The sequence below is a fragment of the Hakea prostrata genome, chromosome 1 (genome assembly GCF_041222555.1).
Source record: "Hakea prostrata isolate BN-2017 chromosome 1, UWA_Hpros_2, whole genome shotgun sequence".
Lineage (NCBI taxonomy): Eukaryota > Viridiplantae > Streptophyta > Magnoliopsida > Proteales > Proteaceae > Hakea > Hakea prostrata.
Genome location: NC_142600.1, coordinates 49513351 through 49535016, shown reverse-complemented (window position 1 = coordinate 49535016; position 21666 = coordinate 49513351).

Genomic DNA, 21666 nt, shown 5'->3' with positions numbered 1-21666 from the left:
ATTAAATGAATAATCAATTGTATCCAATACAATGAAACCATTCAGAAGAAAACCATAACCATAAACTGTATCACCCAGATACAAAACCAAAGAATTGTTTTCAAATACAATTCTAAAGCCATGTCTCATAAACCACTCTTGTTTCTGTTCCCACCTCTGTTACTTTGCCTAGACCACTGAGGTTGAGCTCTCTCCTTCTTGCGCTTGAAGCTTGCACCCTTACTAGTGCTTGCTTCAGCAGCAACTACTTCAGTGTGAGGGACATCGGCCAACATCCGATCCTCCTTTAGCTCAAGGTGCTTGGCAGCTTGATCAAATGTCTTGACCTCATCAACATGAGTCAAGAAGATCTTGATATGCTCCCAAGTCTTTGGCAATGACCTGATGACTGCGGAGACTTGCTCCTCATCAGTCTTCTAGTGCCCACATGCGCTCAACTCACTAATCATGTTAGACATGACGGTTATATGCTACCTCATGGTGTGACCCTGGCGCATCTTATAACTGTCAAAGGTGAGTCTGAGCTGGCGGCCTCTTGTGGTGGAAGTCCCTCCATACTGGAACTTCACAGCCTCCCACAAAGACTTTGCAGTCCTATGCTTCTCATAACGAAGCATCAGGTCATTCCTCATGGAGCTCAGGATTGTAATCCTGGCTACCCGATCTTTCCTCTTCCAGGCATTGTAAAGCTCAAGGTTCTTGCTATACTGTGCAGTGGTACCTTCCTCAGGTGGGGACATGGTCTAGTTTACGGTTTCCAACATGTTCTATTCTTCTAGGAGATACTGCACCTTTCGGTGCCAAAGGTCATAATACCTCTCATTCGGTTTATCTCCTTTCGCGAAGTTAGCAACAATGCTCTTGGTAGCAGCCATTTATTCTAGAGACATTACATACTAGGATGAGTTCAACTATTCTAGCATAAAACACAACTCAAGCAACAGCAAATCACACTAGCATAGTCAACCTATGGGATAAGCATTTAAACCAAAAGAGATGCTAACAAACATTCAATCAAATTCTCATGCAAACCCACATAGACTTATACACTAGTTTCATTCTGTGCAAGAAACATGATTGATAGACCCAAAATAAAAAATAGTTTTATTAAAATAAAACATGCAATCATGTTAAAGCTATGAGGTGGTTCATAGAGAACACTTCTACCTCATTAGCTCCCACTAGGTCCCAATAGGCCCTCAATGCCCAAACATCACACAGATTGTCGGGCCATTGGTGTCCAGTAAGTTAGAAACATATTCTGAGCTGGACAGACCAATATAAAAAAAAATCCATCTCCCAGACGGACTGCCGTCTGCCCAGACGGAATTCCATTTGCCTTTTATGCCCAGACGGATGACCGTCTGCCCCGACGAAAATTCCGTCTGGCATTCTGTGACTAGACGGATGACCGTCAGGCATTTTGTGACCAGAAAACGGCGTTTTTTCTGGATTTTTCATGAACGAAATTTTTCCAAAAAACGGTAAAACACGTTTGTTCACTCAAAATATCATCCAAAAACACATGAAAAAAACCCAACAATAAATTTTAAACAAAAAATTATCATCATGGATTATCAATTCATGCAAATCTTCATTAGGGAAATTCACAAGGATCTCCCATTCGGATCCGAACCAAAATAAGGGTTTCCATAAACCCTATCAATTCTCCCATGGGTTTTGTATTAAACCCTTGATCCTCCCATTGGATCCATACAATTAAAATTAAACAATGGGGAGGAACAATAAACGTGGGAACCAATGGCTTTGATACCAATGTTGGTAATACTCCATATATCAATATTGTTTAATTGACGGGGGAAGGATTCCTTACCTGGATTCGCTTTCCCTTTTATGAAGTATTCGCAGCGGAAGTCTAGATCCACGTTCTCGTTCAACCACCAAAGCTCTACCGGGGCGATTCCACAATCACTAGGAAAGGGAATGATATCCACAACCCAAATTCCGTGGATTAATGGAATGAAGATCAAAAGCGAGGAAAGGAAAAAATTTTCCAAGCCTGCGATTCTAAGAGAGAGGGAGAGAGAGATGGAGCCGCCGTTTCTCAAAGATAAATCTCGTGCGAATGAATCACACACTTACTCACTAATGCGGTGGTTACCAAAATATATAACCCTATTTTGTAACCGCCCTAATAGTGAGTTTCCAATATTGCCCTTGGGCATTTAATTTATTAATCATATTAATAAATTCCAACAGGTATTGAACTACTCACTAGTGAAGAAGAACTTGGTTGATGGACCTAAAGCTTAGTTGGACCTGGTTTGAAGACATCCCTCCATACTAGGTAAGTAGTATGATGTGTTGATAGAAGCCCATCCAAAAATATTGAAGTTAGGCCCATTAAATCCCTATTTTTGAACAAGCTGTCCCGGCAGTGGCATTTTGGTAATTTTATGTTTTTAAAAGCTTTATTTCTTTTAATTTCGTGGTAAACATTCCCACTAGGTTTCTAACTCTCTATGGAACGTGGAAAGGACCTTAGATCTTCCTCTTTGGCAACCAATCAATCAGCAGGGTCAATTTGGTCAATTTGGTGAAATCCTAGTAATTCTTGGACTCTTTGTGCTATTTAAAAGGGGGAACTCCATGTTTTCCAATCACAATCTGTTCTAAACCTTTGGAGAACATGGGAAGAGCCCTAGATCCTCTCCTTCGAAGCCAAGGAAGACCCTCAAGCATCTATTCAGATTTCTTCATCGGCTTCTCTTCTAAAAGGTTAATATTCAATTCGTTTCTTCTTTAATTCATTATTTCTTCTCTACTTCTGATATTCTGATTATGAGAAGCGTATTACACTGCTGTAATGACCTCTTCTCTAATTCTTTTAGCCCTAGAGTGAATTCCCCAATTCACTCTATGTTCTTGAAGCCATATGGCGATGATTCTTGAATTTGATTCCACCAACAATCTTGATGATACTTTCCCTGAATTTTCTACCTATCTTTATGATTGTGGGGAAGGTCTCATACTATTACCATGACCTTCCCTTGTGTCATCATGATTGAGGAGTTGATCCTTGTTTTTCCTTGGACCAATTGGCAACCTTTTATTTTCTGTTAATTCATTGGACCCTCCCCAAAACCTTTCTTGATTGTAAATTCTTTCCCTAGGGTGAATCTTTATTCTCCCTAGTCTTCCCATGGGATATTAGGATTTCTTTCCTTTGAATTTATTTACATTCTTTCCTCTCATTGGTAGACCCTTCCTAATTCCATTCTTGATTTTGAAATATTAATGAGATGTTCCTTTATCTATCTTGGGTTGTTTTTGTAAGAGTTAATTATGGGTAACTCTCATGGGAGGTAACCAACTCTTATGAGAGGTAACCATATCTGAGACCCTAATGTTCTTTTATCTGTTGGAAACTTCCCAACACCTTTTCAGATTGTGCATTCTTTGTTTCTCTTTCCCTAGGGTGAATCTTGATTACCCCTAGCCTTTCCATGAGAGCCATCAGTTTTGTTCTGAATCTGCGCACCGAAGAGGGGTGAATTAGTTGAAATACCTAATGAACTCCTGTGCTCAATCCGATTATATTTTCCGAAACTAGACTTCTTAATGGAATTCCAGGAGAAAACCCCACTCAATTTGACCCCATATAACCTTCCAAATCCCTGTCCGAAGTTGCTGAACTATGTCTGACAAATCCTGCTTGCGCATCAAAGAAGATGAGCTTAGTTTGTGGAACTAATGAACTCCCATTCTTGATATGAAAGTATCTCTGGAAACTAGACTTCTTGATTGACTCGTAGAAGAAAACCTCACTCAATTTGACCCTGTATAGCCCTCCGAATCCCTGTTTGAACCTTGCTGTCCTGATTGGTTGATTGGACCAACAGACCAATCAATCGACCAATGGTGTCTGAATTTACCAATTTGGTCCTGTCTCTTCTATTTAAGTCTAATCTCGGGAATAATCCGCCTCCTCTGCCTCCTAAGCCTCTGGAACGAGTTAGAACCCTAATCTAACCCATTCGCTTGCATTCTTTGGTGATTTCTCGCAAAGACTTGAAGAATTCTTCATCTTTCTACGGAAAAGGTATGATTTCACTCACTCTGTCTTCTATCTCTGATTTTCTTTCTTTAATTCTGTTCTTCGTTGAGATCAGGAAGAAGATGATGCACTCTTGCAACCATCTATTCCATGATCTCATCATGTTCTTTAAGATCCATGATCATCATCATGATCTTAACCTCAGCCAGTGGAATCTTTGAAAACCCTAACCCTAATTCTTTGAAACCCTAACCTGTGTGATTGTCTGGAGAACTTTTGGTAACCTACCTTGTGAAAGGGAAATCCTTTTTGGGTGACCTTGTGTTAACCTAAAACTTAATCTTCTATATTTTCCTGTTTTGATTTGTCTTTGTTCATTCAGATCTCACAATTATTTGTCCAGGGAGCCAAAAGGGTGAAACCCTAATTTTTCTTGGATCAAACCCAGGAACCCCCTTGTTGATCATGTTAACCCAATTATTATGTTTTCTTTACTAGATCTGAATTCTTTCTTATCATAGTTCATTATCTTTAATTTTTCTATTTTTCCCTCCTAACCTATGTTCAACCTAATTAGGTTAACCTCATGATTTCTAGGTTGTAACTTGAGAACTTGTTTTGATCTATGATTGATGTCCTCCATACCCTAGCATACTACCATGATAATTCCCCTCTGATTTGTACCCTTTTGAACCATCGAATTCGGTTCTGGATTCTCAAAATTCGGATTCTTGCAGGCCACTGTCTGCATTGGTCGAGTCATTGGTCGACTAGTCCAGCAGACCAATCAATCGACCAATGAGTACAGCAACCTCAATCTTGGTCTGTTTCGAATTGATTTATGATCTTTTCCTTTATGCATCTTTCCTAACATGTTGTGTGCACTTGTTTAGGACTGTCTTCTCAAGTTTAGTCAAGATCATACTTGATTCTTTAAGATCCCATCCAAGTTAGAAGGTAAGGACAGTTAATTCCTTAACTGCATAGATTGCTTGTTCTCTGGTTTCTACTTTATGAAACTATGAGATTACCTACTGTTATTGTATTTTAATTCTGATCTCCTACTGTGGGAATAGTAGCACTTGTTTATATCATCTTTTTCATTATTTATGTTATATGAATTACTTATTACTGCTTAATCTGATGTTGCTTTTACATTCTCTTTTATATGATGAACTACTGGTTGTGTATGTCATGACTGATTTGAGAATGTGTTTGATTAAGTTTGGTTTGGGATTGGGAGGTGTCCTTTTGACACTTCTGTCCTTGGACATTATTGGAAATAGTATGGGATGTTTCCGGGGTTGCCCATCAACACTTTCCCGAATCAATGGTTGTCATACCTAGGGATGTCTAGCAGTGTTTGGCTAGGATACACCCCTGTTATATCAGACCCGATTCGGAAGGGTATTGAGACCGAACGACCCATGGTAGCAATGGGGATTCATGGGCGCTCAAGACCAGTAACCAACCCGTGAGAGGACAGGAATCACATTGTGGGGGCCATTTATTGGAGGGTTGCATATGGCTAGACTTGGGCTCATGGGCGCTCAAGACCGGTAACCAACCCGTGAGAGGACATGAGAGCTTCCCGTTTACCATATGTGGATAACCAATAGGGTTGATGAGTCCGTAGTCTGGGACTATTAGGACTCTAGTGGAAAGGATACCGGAAAGGATCGCCCGGGGCGAGGAATGGAAGTATCTGGACCTGAGTTGATGTAACTGACTAGATGACTTGCATTAGGCTAGGCTTTTCCCTGACATGCGCCGGTACTTATACCAAATGGTTGTGAGAGAGTGTGTTGACTTAACCCCCTGCCATGGTTTGTCCTGAGGGATGAAGGACCCATTACCAACCGGCTGCCCAAGATACCTTAAATGGTTGAGGGAACCCAAGATATCTTATATGGTTGAGGGTGTGAGTGGACCTTCCCAATGAAGTACGGTGCTATGACTTAAAGCATGTCTGCCATAGAGACCAGCATACATAGAGCTTAGATGCATACATACATTACTTGTTTCATATTGCATTGCATTTTGTTATGGTTTGCTTCCATGTTATTTATGTTGTTATGGATTAACTTGCCTTACTGAGTTTCTTTCGAAACTCATTCCTTTTTTTTGTACAATTTGTTGTTAGACTTCTCTACAGGTTCGGATTTCTTTGACGATCCGTACGAGGAAGCGCAAGGTGAAGAAGATAAGACTGAAGGAGAAGAAGAGCTGACTGAAGATGTGGATTAGATTTCTTTTGTTTCTTCTAGACTTATCTTTTACTTTACTTGTATTAGCTTAGAGCTTTATTTAAATTTCGATCTACCTTCCGCATGTGTTTGTAGGGTATATTTTCGCTATACTCTACAATTGTCTTTTGATTTGGTATCTTGTTATTCCGCACTCTGATATTCTATAGTGATCCTTCTGAGATCCTTTCTTGACTTTTATTATAAATTACTTGAACATTATGATTTGTTCTTGCTTTTGATTATGTTATTGTGCGAAATGGATATGATCGTTCCTAAACTTGATCTTTAGGGCTGTGGATCACACTCTCGGGTATGCCAGTTAGGGTACCGGCTGGGAGGATGTGACAGTTTGGCTAGGATATTCCTTGTTATATCAGACCCGATTCGGAAGGGTATTGAGACCGAACGACCCGTGGTAGCAATGGGGATTCATGGGCGCTCAAGACCGGTAACCAACCCATGAGGGGACATGCATCACATTGTGGGGGCCATGTATGGGTAGAGTTGCATATGGATAGACTTGGGCTCATGGGCGTTCAAGACCGGTAACCAACCCGTGAGAGGACATGAGAGCTTCCCGTTTACTATATGTGGATGACCTATAGGGTTGATGAGTCTGTAGTCTGGGACTATGCTGACTCTAGTGGAAAGGATACCGGAAAGGATCGCTCGGGGCGAGGAATGGACGTATCTGGACCTGAGTTGATATGATTAAGTAGAAGACTTGCATTGGGCTAGGCTTTACCTTGACATGCGCCAATACTTAGACCAATGGTGATGTGAGAGAGAGGTGACCTAAACCCCTAACCAAGGAATGTCCAAGAGGGATGCAAGACCCAACTACCACCGGCAGACCCAAGATGCCAAGATGGCTGAGGGGGAGTGATTGACCTTCCTAAAGAAGTATGGTGCTATGACTTAAAGCATGTCTACCTATAGAGACTAGCATATCTAGAGTTAGACTCATACATGCATTGTCTGTCTCATATCATATCACATTATGCTTTGTTTATGTTATCATGTTATTTATGCTATTATGGAATAACTTGCCTTACTAGGTTTCCTTTCAAACTCACTCCTTTTGTACAACATCTTTTGTTAGATTATTCTATAGGCATTGATGACTATGAAGGCCAATATGAGGAAGCGCAAGATGAAGAAGCGTACAACACGCAAGGTGTTGGCAACTATGAAGATTACGTTGAGGATTCCTCGAGTGGTCTTACCTGTTACCAAGATTAGCCCTACTGTGGAGTGGGAGCGTCTGAGCGTGATTGATGAAGTCTATGTTTATGAAGACGTTCTTTATAAATTAGAATAGACTCTATGTTTCGTAGTGTTTCGAATCTTGTAGAATGAGTTTCGGATAAAAAATCAGATTTTTGTTGCATACTGTTCAGGTGGTCGATTGCTTGGTCAATTGGAACCAATCGACCAAGGCTAACAGTAGCTGTGTTCTTCGTACGATTTGATTTGTTTGATCTCTGATCTTCTAGGCCTCTTTCCTAATGTTGTGTCTATACTTGTTTAGGGTTTATTTGCGTTTGGAACCATTCTCTTTGATCTTTGGATATTCGTCGAAGCTATTTAAGGTAAGGACAGTTGTTTCCATATTAAAATAGATTGCGTGAATCTTAGTTTCTATTTTGGGAATTTCATAGATTCACTGTCGTTCTTATACTTTTATAGTATGATGCTACTGCTGTGCGTACTTCAAGTATAGTAGTACCTTGTTCACGTATTTCTTTATTACTTGAATCGTGTATGATTACTTATCCTTGTCATTTACATATGCAATTGATCATGTTTATATGTATCTTTCTGTATGTTGGAATATCGATTGTGTATGTTGTGACTGAATTGGGAATGTCCTTTTGACATTTCTGTCCTTGGACATCAGTGGGAATAGTATGGGATATTTCTGATGGTGCCCTTTGACGCTTTCCTAGATTATTGTATGTCATACCTAGAGCTTGTCTAGCAGTGTTTGGCTAGGATGTCCCCGTTATATTAGACATGATTCGGAAGGGTATTGAGACCGAGTAACCCATGGTAGCAATGGGGATTCATGGGCGCTCAAGACCAATGAGTTATATCTGTGAGAGGACATGAATCATATTGTGGGGACCATTCATTGGTAGGGTTGCAAATAGTAGGCTTGGGCTCATGGGCGCTCGAGACCGGTGAGTTATATTTGTGAGAGGACATGAGAGCTTCCCGTTTATTATTTATGGATGACCAATAGGGTTGATGAGTCCGTAGTCCAGGACTATGATGACTCTAGTGTGAAGGATACCAGAAAGGATCGCTCGAGGCGAGGAATGAATGTATCTGGATCTAAGTTGATATAACCAAGTAGATGACTTGCATTTGGCTAGGCTTTACCTTGACATGCGCCAATACTTAGACCAATGGTGATGTGAGAGAGCGGTGACCTAAACCCTAGCCATGGAATGTCCCAAGGGATGCAAGACCCAAATACCACTGGCAGAACCCAAGATACCTAGATGGTTGAGGGAGAGTGACTTGACCTACCCAAAGAAGTATGGTGCTATGACTTAAAGCATATCTTCCTATAGAGACCAGCATACATAGAGTTAGATTCATACATGCATTGTCTGTTTCGTATCATATTGCATCATGCTATGTTTTGCTATCATGTTATTTATGTTGTTATGGAATAAATTGCTTTGATGAGTTCTTTCAAACTCACTCCTTTTTGTGCAAATATATTTGTTAGATTATCCTGTAGGTACTGAAGAATATGAGGGCCAGTATTATGAGGCGCAAACCGATGAAGCATACTTCACTCAAGGTGCTAGCGGTTACAAATATTACATTGAAGATCCCTCAAGTGATCATGTTGCGTACCAAGATTAGCCCTACTTTGGAATGGAAGCGGCCTTGTTTAGTTTCTTTTGTTTATGTTTATGAAGACATTCCTTATAAGACCGAAGAGACCTTAGTTCAGTTTGATCATTTCTTTTCTTTTTCTCTTTTGAGAATCAGTTGTAATCTTTCCTTTTTAGTTTTCAAGCTACATTTTTGCTGTAATATGTGAAGTGATTTTCCACGCACTCTACATTTTGATTATTATATATTGGTATCATTATTTCCGCACTATATTGTCATTCTTTCTTTTTATCTTGATCTATTGTTTATATTATTACACATTGATTATATCTTGTTCATGATTATATTATTGTGTATGTGGGAGGATGATTTCCTCGATACTTGTTCTTCGGGGCTGTGGTTCACACACTCGAGTATGCCAAGTAGGGTACCGGCTGGGTGGATATGACAGTAGGTGTAAGGCTCATGGTGTGCCCAATGGTGGTTGGTGTCGTGAGAGGATACGAGAGCATCCACCCCATTATATGTGGATGACCATAAGGTTACATGTGCATATTTGAGTTGGTTGAGGCTATAGGATTCGACATTCCCTAGACTTGGAAGGATACTAGACCAATAGACAGTCAGTGTCATGGAGGAAATGTATCTAAACCTTGAGTAAATGACACTTAGATGATCATCTTGCATTGGGCTAGGTGTTTTTCTAACGTGCGCCAATCTCATACCAATGGTTGTGGTGAGAGAGTGTGGGCCTACCCTACCATGGTTGTGATGTGGATGGTCGGTGTCATAAGGGGTCGGTGTGAGACTTCCTAGAACGGGCTGGTGGTATCCTTAATGCATGTTGCCTAGATAGAGACCAACATGGTTAGAATACTAGATGCATCCCATATAACATTGCATACTTCATCATGATATCGGTATTGTGTCATGTGCTGACTTGTTTACCTCGCTAAGTTCTATGGAACTCATTTCTTGTTGAAATATATTTTAGACTATGTTGTAACTTGCAACTTATGATGACCAAGCCATACAAGAACTCGGCACCGGCATAGACATTCGAGGTTCCAGCTGTAGAAGACTACGAGGCACATAGAGATTCGTGTGCGTGTCTAGAGTGCTCCTATGGCACTCAACCGTTTTGATAGGAAGATTGCCTTATTTAGAGACATAGATATTATAAATTGGGAGGAACACCAATATTACTGAGGATGTAATTAAACTCATTTTCTTTTCCACTTTCTTTTTGATACAGTCGTTATACCTTTCCTTTCTGACAATTATATATATTGGACATTTATTTCTTTTTGCTTATTAATTATGATATTGTGTTGACTATTATGAATTATCCCACATAACCTAATCTTGTGAATGTGGATCACATCCATGGGTAGTCAGGTGGGATACCATTGGTGGGGTGTGACATAAATAGACCAACTTGTGGCATTCATATCTACTATTTGGATTGATTTAGAGACTAACCAATTAGTTTTCGGATTCATTCAAATGAATTTGTATAGTTATCCTTTTTATATGGATTCTCCAGATGGATATGAACATGAATTGGATATGAATTTTCAACTATAATTGACATTTTTGTGATTATACTGATTAGATTAGGTTTGAGACTTGGGAGTCTAGTAAGTATCTTTTCTTGGATTATGGGTATACTATGTTCATGTGTATCAGCTCTCAGACAACTGCATATTAGTTTTTCAAATGGATTCATTGCATAAATAGATTGGAATGTGAAGTTCTTCTAAACAGATAGGAACACCGATATAGATTTCGATGTAAGATACCAATTTAAATCACTACCAAAAATATTTAGGTTATCCATTTACATCTCTACTATATAATAGGTATTCCTTGTATTCCTAATTTTAGGTTTTGTTGGATGTGACAAAGGTTTAATGGTTCTACCAAAGAATCAATTGGAATTGCAATCAAATCACAACTGAGTTGGTTTGGCTTTTCTCCTTCTCAAAGGCTTCCTCTGAAGTAGCTTTTTCTTGAAAAGTTTCATTCAAGCTGGAGTATAAGTTATCTCTTTCAGTTTCCAAATCAGATATCTCTCGTGAAAGAGAATCAACAATCCCTAGTAACCGCTTATTTCCTCTCTCCGGACTTGAATTCTTTTTCATAGCTCTGTGAGATCTGATCAATAACTCATTTTTCTCTTTCTCAATGCTCTGGGACCATGCTATAGCCCTTTCCAACTTCTGGCGACCTTCCTCTCTTTCATGACTGGCAAGCCCGACTCTTTCCAGAGCATCATTCTTCATCATCTCCAATTGCATGAGCTCTTCTCTTTGTTTTATAACAAAAGCTTTCAAATTGGAATTTTCCTCCTACAATTTAGCATAGAGGTCAGAACATAAAGCAAAATCATCTTGTAAACCATCAATCTCAGAATATAGCTCCTTTTCCTTCAATTTTGCAGCTTCTAATATTCACTCTGAGATATTCAAGTTACTTTTAAGATCCTGTACCTCATCAATCAATTCAAAATTCTTGTTGATCAAATTCTGGTTCTGTAGGGACATAACCTTCTCCCTTTCTAAAACTTCAAAAAAAGAACGCAGCACCGAAACATCTGCAAGCAGGTCAACAAGGTCAGTGGAGAAGAGAGTGAAGAGAAGGGTAATTAAGAATTAAAATGAGAGAAATAGGTTTTTCACCCCCAAGCATGAGAATAGAGGCCAAAATCACTCATGGCAGCACTTTCTCTTTTGTCATGTGGAATCCTACCCTTGGTTCCTCATTCATGGGCAACTTCCCAGTTCGAGTTGGTAGTATGATTCTCTTTCAAATTCCAAGAGGGCTTGAAGTGATCTCCGATTGCTTTCAAATTCCAAGAGGGCTTGAGGGCTTGAAGTGATCTTTCAAATTCAGTTCGAGTCAGCAACGCTCTGGGTGTCTTCAAGCAGGGTAGGATTAGCTGGGTGATCAGGGGCAACACCAATTGCTTCATGGTGATTGGGAGCTATTATTGCATCATTAGAGGCAACTTGAAGATCAATGACTTCAGCTACTAGATTTTCTTGACTATTAGTGCCGACAAAGGGCTGAATGTGGGGCTCAATCTACATATCTGGATTTGGGGGAACAACATCTTGAACAATATCTAGAATAACATCTGGGGCAACATGTGGAACAAGGGGAATAATATCCAATGTAGGGGGGTTAATATCAAAAGCATTTTCATCAAGAGCTCCCTCCAAAGCTTGGTCAGGAATGATGGGATTGATCAGGATTATCCTCATCAAATAATTGATCTGCTATTTGTTCAATAATTTCACTTGCAGCATGAACGCCAATTTCTTCAACCATTTGCTTGAATTGATTAATTAGATGCTCAGAGAAATCCTCACCTTTTGTTCCTGATTCAACATTTTCTTTGACTAAAGTGCGGTTTTCACAAGCAGAAGAGTGAACTAGAAACGAAAGAGTGGAGACATTATGTCCAGAGGGCTAGACTGACTCAGCTGCCCCCTCTGTATTTCTCTTCTCAGTTTTAGAACACTCCTTGGTGGAAGGTGACATTAAAACCTTTTTACTCCTACTTTTCTTGGTAGCAGTTAGTTCCTGACCTGAGGAGGGACCCATGGACCGAAGTTTTCTCCTCATCCTAGTTTTCTTGCCTTGAATGCAAGATCCTCATCAACTACCACCTTGGTAATTTCTTTATCAACATCTTCACCACCAACAATTTCTTTTTTAGCCTGTTCTTTTTCTTCCACAGATTTCCTTTTTGTACTCCTTGTTGTGACTAAAATATCTACTGCCGGTTTATACCGGTCAAACCAATCTTAGCCGGGTTTGATTGAGAGATAAAGGAAGGATGATCAGCGACGTCCAAAGAGGAGCGATGATCCAATGGCTATGATTGAAAAAGTATTATAAGCGGGAAAGCTAGTATAAAAGGGAGGAAAGATTCGTATGAAGGTAAGTCTCTAGAATCAACCAAACTCTAAACTCACTCTGATTGAACTCCATTACAAGCACTTAAGAAGCTCTAGAGAGCTCTGAAGCATAAACTTCACCATACTGACTAGATCGTCGGAGACGAGACGCCGATCAAGACTATCGGCTCCGTTTCTTACTGGTATTCTATTTCTTTCAGGAGTGAGGGGTTGATTGATCGAAGAGCAAACCAGATCGAATCAGGTCTGAGGAGTTCGATGCGGAAAACTACGGTTCAAGGCGATCGGCAAAAATAGCACCAACATTTTGGCGCCGTCTGTGGGAAGAACAGTAGTTGGAACAAGTTCAGAACAGAAGCTATGGCTCAATCACCTGAGCGGGAGGAAGAATTACCGATAGAAATGGCAGAAACAAGCCAGAGGGAACCGAGGAGAGTAAATCCAAAAAGAAGAATGAGAGAAGTGGTTCTGATACCACAAATTCCGATGATGTAGACTCGACAGAGGCAGAGAATGGTGGAGGATCATTCACCTCATCCTACTGATCAGTTCAAAAGGCAAGAGAAGAAATTGGCGGATACATTGGCGGCATCTTGTCCAGAGCTAGATCCAAATTTGATCACTGAACGATTTGAAAGCATACAACATCAAATCCTGGAAACTCAAAATCTGATGAGGACATTCATCAAGCAAATTGGAGTCCATCCTGAGGGAAGAGTTCCGATCTCATCAGCTGCAAGATCTAGAACTCTTTCCCGAGAAAAGACGACCTCTGTTCCGAATTCTCAGATTCAGAAGTTAGGAGGAAGCCAAAGAAGATCAATTCTAAAGGAAGGATCAGGAGAGAGTGCGGATCCCAACTATATTCCACTGGAGACCGAAGATCGAGGATTGTCCAAGGATGATCAATTGAGTCACATTTGGAGCAAAAAGAGTAGAAGCGTTGGAGATCGGAGAGATAAGAAGGAAACAGGAAGATCAGGAGATAGCAGATCTGAAGTTCATGGATCGGAAATCAGTAAAAGATTTCGTATCCTTGACGATCAAATTCAGCGACTGGCAGACAAAGATGACAGAGAAAAAGTTGAGGAAATGATGAGTCAAAATCCATTTGCTAAAGATATTATGTCAGCACCATTGCCGCGCAATTTTAAACTTCTAACATTCACGATGTATGATGGAAGCACAGATCCAATGGAACACCTAGCTCAGTTCAATTCTGTTATGATCCTTGGCGGGTAATTCGATGTTTTAAAGTGTCGGTCATTTCCATCTTTGTAGAAAGGATCTGCAACAACTTGGTTCTTCAGTTTACTACCAGATTCCATTAAGGATTTCAAAGATTTGACGAAAATATTCTTGTCAAGGTTCCAAAGTAGTATGAAGAGTAGCAAAACTGTTGATAATTTGGCTGCAATCCGTATAAAATCAGGAGAATCAGTTCGAAGTTACATGAAGAGATTCAATCAAGAATCAATTCAGATTAAAAATTTGAATGAGGCAGTAGCATATGACGCTATGTTCAGAGGTCTAACAGATGAACATCTTTTGGAATTCCTGATCATGAACAAGCCGGCAAATATTGCAGAACTAACGACTCGCTGTAACCAGTATGCAAATATGAAAGACATTCTTCAGGCAAGAAAAGAAACTGATGGCAATGGAGTTAAAAAGAAAGATGATGGAGTTGTGAGATCTGATCAAAGGGATCAGAGAGATCGGAGGAATAGCAGGAATTTTCCAAGAAATATTCTTGATCGTCAATACAGAAGGGATATTCTAAGACCATTCCAAGAAAACTATACTCCTCTCAATACAAGAAGGTCAAAAATTCTGATGCGAATTCAACATCAAGGAATTATGAAGTGGCCATTACCAATGATAGCAAAGGCGGACGAGATGAATCCAAATAGATTCTGTAGATATCACAAGGATCATGGTCATGATACTGATGATTGTAGAATTTTGAAAAATGAAATTGAACGATTAATCAGTCAGGGGAGGTTGGATCAATTTGTTCAAAGGAGAAATGGAGGCAACAGAAGAAATGTCGCTGATCAACCAAGAAGATGGAATAATCAAACACTAGTGAGGGAAGACCGACCAAAGGGAGATTTTCAGTACAACTCTCTAGATAAAAATGCTAAACAATAGGAAAATCAGCAAGTTCAACAGAAGCAGTCTCCTGTCATGACCATCTTGGGAAGTTTAGATTTGAATTCAACTTCAAAATCTAAGGCACATGCCAGGTATGTAAGTGCTGTCGAATCTCATGTTATTCCTAGAAGAATCAAAATGATGAAGGAGATAGTCTTCACAGAGGAGGAGATGGAAGGAATTCAGGAACCACATGATGATGCCATTGTGGTAGTCATTGAGGTGGCAAACAAGGATATTCACAAGGTTCTAGTCGATACAGGATCTTCTGTGGACATAATGTCTTATGAAGCTTTTTAGCGATTGAAGTTTGATACAGTCAAAATAAAACCTTGCGGTACAAGACTATTTGGATTTTCTGGAGAATCTATTTCGGTAGAAGGAACTGTGGAACTAACAATAACACTGGGAACACATCCACAAACTGTAACTACGGTTACTAAATTTTTGTTGATAAAAAGTCTATCAGCATACAATATAATTCTCGGGAGACCAACGTTGAATGCTATTGGGGCAATAGTTTCGACGAGACATTTGAAGGTCAAATTCCCAACTGAAGGAGGTATTGGAAAATGCAAATCGGATAAAAAACTTTAAGGCAAAGCTATACAACCTTTTTGAAGGACTCAAAAGCACAAGGTAAGGCACTTGCTCTTACTGTGGAAGTTACGGATAACAGGGATGAAGAAAAAAATTCAAAGAGGTGAACCAGTAGAAAAGTTGGAGAAAATTTGTTTTGGTTTAGAAAATCCAGAAAAAGGAACCATGATAGGAGCTGATCAGAACAGTCAGGACAAGGAGCAATTAAGAGAATTTCTTCAGCAACACAGATGTCTTCGCTTGGTCAGCACAAGACATGCCGAGTTTAAGCAGAGAAGTGGCGGAGCATTGTCTTTGGATAGATAAATCTATCAAGCCAGTGAAACAGAGGCGAAGGAATTTCTCATCAGAAAAGCATGATGCAATTAAAGTTGAAGTGGACAAGCTCAGGAAATCTGAGTTTATTGAGCAAATTGAATGTCCAAAGTGGCTAGCAAATGTGGTAATGGTGAAAAAGCATAATGGAAAATGGCGAATGTGTGTAGATTACACTAATTTGAACAAGGCATGTCCCAAGGATTGCTATCCTTTGCCACGAATTGATCAGTTGATCGATGCTACATCAGGTCAGCAAATGTTGAGCTTTATGGACGCTTATTCTGGTTATAATCAAATTCTTATGAAGAAGGAGGACCAACCTCATACAACATTCATGACCAATCGGGAAAGCTATTGTTATAAGGTTATGCCTTTTGGGTTAAAAAATGCTGGTGCAACATACCAAAGGGCGATGAACAAGCTGTTTGCTGATCAGATTGGAAGAAATATGGAGGTTTATGTAGACGATCTTCTTGTAAAAAGTCAATTCTGATCTGATCATCTTGCTGATTTAAGGGAGTGCTTTGATGTACTAAGGAGAAATGGAATGAGATTCAATCCTGAGAAGTGCGCGTTTGGGGTTTCATCTGGTAAATTCCTTGGTTACATGGTCACGCAGAGGGGTATTGAGGCAAATCCAGAAAAAATTAGGGCTATCTTGAATATGACGGCACCCAACAGTATGAAAGAAATTCAAAGCTTAACAGGAAGAGTTGCGGCATTAAGCAGATTTATATCAATATCAGGAGATAAATGTGCACCATTCTTCAAGGCATTGAAAAATCTAAATGCACTCAACGAATTCAAATGGTCAAGGACTGTCAGAATTCATTTGAAGAGCTGAAGAGGAGGCTGACCAGTCCACCAGTTCTATCTCGACCAAAGCCCGGAGAGAGCTTGCAGATATATCTATCTTCTTCGAAGGCGGCAGGAAGCGCGGTATTAATCCGGGAAGAAGGTACTGTCCAAAATCCTATCTACTTTGTAAGTCATACATTGTTAGATGCAGAATCTAGATATTCGGAATTTGAAAAGCAGGCTTTCGCCTTAATAATAGTAGCCAGGAAGCTTAGACCTTATTTTCAGGCTCATCCAATTATTGTTCTTACTAACTGGCCTTTAAAGAAAATACTGCATAAGCCTGATCTGGCGGGGAGAATGGTATCATGGGCAGTAGAGTTAACAGAACATGATATAGATTATAAACCCAGAACTGCAATAAAGGCACAAGTTTTGGCTGATTTTATTGCTGAAAGTATTTCATCACCGGAGGAAGAAAAAGATTCCAGTGAGGTGTCTTCTGTGTGGACCTTACATGTAGATGGGTCAAGTCATTCTCAGGGATCAGGAGTAGGGGTAATTTTACAAAGTCCGTTCGGATTTGTAATGCAGAATGCACTCCGGTTTAATTTTCATGCTTCAAACAATGAAGCAGAGTATGAAGCTCTTATTGCAGGTTTACGACTGGCCAGATCCCTCTGTGTACAAAGCATTGAAGTAAAAAGTGATTATGAGCTGGTGGTCAGTCAAGTCACAGGAGCGTATGATGCGAAAGATGATCGGATGGTCAGTTATCTTAAAAAAGTATGGCAATGTAAGGAGTGGTTTACACAATTCTCAGTCACGAGGATATCCCGAAATCAAAATAATGAAGCAAATTCTCTGGCAAAATTGGCATCCGCAAAATCTACTTCTATACCACAAGCTGTATATTATGAGGAGCTAAATATTCCAGCATATTCAGATCCAGAGATAATGGAAATTGATGCAGAGGTATCTTGGATGGATCCTATTATACAATATCTGAAGGATGGTATTCTTCCTGAAGATAGGGGAAAAGCCAGAACTGTGAAAAGAAGAGCTGCCAGGTTTATTCTAAAGAATGAGCTATTATATAAAAGAACAGTTTCTGGGCCACTTTTGAAATGTTTGGGGCCATCTGATGCACTTTATGCCTTATCAGAGGTCCACGAAGGAATCTGTGGAAGCCACTTAGGTGGGAAAGCTTTGGCTTATAAAATTCTAAGACAAGGATGTTATTGGCCACGCATGCAATCTGAGGCTATTGAGTATGTATTAAGATGTCATCAATGTCAAATTCATGCACCAATTCAGAGCCAGCCAGCAGAACAACTAACATCAATTCTTAATCCCCTTCCATTTGCTATGTGGGGTATGGATTTGTTAGGACCATTTCCTGTTACAACTGGAGGGAAAAAGTTCGTAGTGGCCGCAAGTGGCCGCAATCGATTATTTCACGAAATGGATAGAAGCAGAAGCCCTGACAACAACTGTAATATCCAGCCCTATTCTAACCTTGACCCTGACCCGGATCCACTGTTGTATTCAGGTCCGAGGACCCGAAGCGGTGGAAGAAGAGATCTATGGACCATCCTGATTGATGATCATGATTTGGAGACCGAGTCCATGGACATTGACAATGATACCCCTTGCTTAAATGCATTGTCAGTGTTTAAGGAAAGTCTGCGCATCGGAGAAGATTAACATGGTTGATGTACCAAATGACCTCCTGTGCACAATCCGAAGGTATTCCTAGAAACTAGACTTCTTGATTGAATTGTGGAAGAAAACCTCACTCAATTTGACCTTGTATAGCCTTTCAAATCCCTACTTGAAGTTGCTGTTCTAAACCTAAGTTTTCTACTGAAATCATCTTGGTCGATCATTTTGGTCGATACCATCGACCAAAAGCATCGACCAAAATGTCCCAGTCTGCCAAGTTAATGATTCCATGGAATATTCCTTTTCTATTTAATATGACCTCGAGCCTTGAGCCTTTTGCAATCATTTTTCTCACCTGGAAACGTGGGGAGAGCTTCCCAAAGCAGCTCCTTGGTTAGTGTGAAGGGTCTCTCATCAAAGACACTTAGTTTATCATTGATTCTTGCCTTCATCTTCTACACTAAGGTGAGACTCTTCGTTCCACTCTCTACCCTACCATTTTCTACTCCTTTCTATTGCCATCTTGCTGATGGGACATTTGGAATGGTGCTGCAACCTTGCAACCACCACTCCAAGTGCCTACTCATGCTCAATCCATGATTCCCCTAGCCATTCATTGATGCTAATGCTTATATCTCATGCCTAGCATATGTATTCCATGATTTACCTATTAACACCATACCATTTGATATCAAATTGAGCTATAAAGTGTATTATGTTCATGTTTAACATTGCCATATGATTCCAATCGAATTTCTATTAGTTCCTCTAACTATTGCATGCTATTACTCATCAATGCAATCAATTCCAACTCATACCATGATGTTTATCACTTGAACTTGATAGCTCAAATTGGGGCTTTTTAATTAGACCATTGGATTGGGTTAATTCCTTGATTTATAGTGTCCTACTACTGTTGTTAAGTATGCCTCCAAGTTCCAGATCGATCCGAACACCGGAAGACTCATTTCGGACCAAAAATTCCCAAAATCCACTATTCTGCCCGAGGACTATTTTGGTCGATCATTTTGGTCGATACCATCGACCAAAACCATAGACCAAAGTTGTTGCTGACAGCAACCTTGGTCGATTTTGACTCGAATGACATCCGATCTTCCCGACTTCTTTTCTAACTTATTATTGATGTTTGTTTAGGGCCTTAACACTTCTATTGGACTATTCTTGGTATTCTCAATTCATCATCAACTCATCCAAGGTAAGGATGGTTATATCCATAAACATATAAGTCATCACATATTGAACTATGCTTTATTCAAAGAATGAAGTCCCTAAATTCTTTCAATCATTATGATACTGATACATATGTGTTGGAACAGTAGTATTTAAATCTTTGTACAATTGTTGTGTTACTCTATCATTTTGATTTGCTTATGTTTATAATGATTCGTTTCAATATCATGATTTGAGTACTATTATGAATATGCATTGGATGCATGAGAAATGATGAGATCTGATGTGTGATTGCTTACGTATGACTTGGGATTGGAGGGTGTCCTACTGACACTTCTGTCCTTGGGCATCGGAGGGAATAGTATGGGATATTCTCCGATGGTGCCTATCGACACTTTCCCGAGTTATTGGATGACATACATAGGAGTGTCTAGTTGTGTGGCTAGGTTCATCCTTGTCGTGTCAGACCCGAATCGGAAGGGCATTGAGACCGAACAACCCGTGGTAGTGTATGGTTGGATGGGCGCTCTAGGCCGGTAGCCAATCCGGTAGGGGACATAAACCATGCTACGGATACCTGAAAGGGGCCATTTATTGGTAGGGTTGCATATGGATAGACTTGGGCTCACGTGCGCTCAAGACCGGTAACCAATCCGTGCGAGGACGTGAGAGCTTCCCGTTTACTATATGTGGATGACCAATAGGGTTGATGAGTCCGAAATCCGGGATTTCGCTGACTCTAGTGTGAAGGATACCGGAAAGGATCGCCGGGGGCGAGGAATGGACGTATCTGAATCGACTTGACCGATCGAGTAGATGACTTGCATTGGGCTAGGCTTTACCGTGATATGCGGGCAAGTACTTGACCAAATGGTGATGTGAGAGAGCGGTGACCGATTCCCCTTACCATGGTTTTGATGACTTTACCGATCTTCCCGGGCATTCCCAAGATATGGAAATGGGAGAGTGACTGACGACCCGAGAAGTACGGTGCTATGACTTAAAGCATGTCTACCTTAGAGACCAAGCATTCATAGAGTTAGACTCATATCGCATCATATGTTCCATATCACATTGCATTATTATATGTTACGAATGTATATGATTTCTAATTATGGAATAACTTCCTTCTTTGAGTTCTTCGAACTCATTCCTTTTGTGCAAATGTTTTAGATTACATTCCAGTGTACCGAAGATTACGATGGCACCTCCTATGAGGCGGACTATGATTCCACATACTACCCTCCAGGTAGTGGCGTCGGTGAGGATTCATATATTGGAGCCGAGGAGGATTATTATTCGCACCAGGGTTAGCCCCACAGTTGTGCGGGAGCGGCAGCGCTGGGTTTACTTTGTCCGTACTATTGAGGAGACTACTATTAGTATAGAAGAAACCCTAGCATAGTGCCCCATTCCCCTGGTGTATTTGTGGAACCATTGGTCTTGTAACTAACTTATCTTTGAGTTACGCTTTTTATACTTAGACATGTATTTGACGTTATCACACTTCTTTTCCGCTGTTCTGAGAGAGTGGTTGTCATACCTTCTCTCACCCTTATGATTATGCTTTAATGTTATTGCCTTCCGCACTCTGATTTATTTAGTCTTATCTTATTCATGATATTTAGTATTAACTGTTTTTACCATTGATTATTATTGTTCATGATTGTGTTACCGTGTATGTGGGAGGCATGGACCTCAGATCATTGATCCTTGGAGTGTGGATCACATCCCGGGTATTCCAAATGGGGTACCGGCTGGGTGGATGTGACAACAACTACCACAAGTCAAATTGAAAAGTTCTTCAGAAATCATGTCATATTCAGATATGGCCTGCCAAAGATTCTACTGACTGATCACGGACCACAATTTGACAATGAAAGATTCAAGG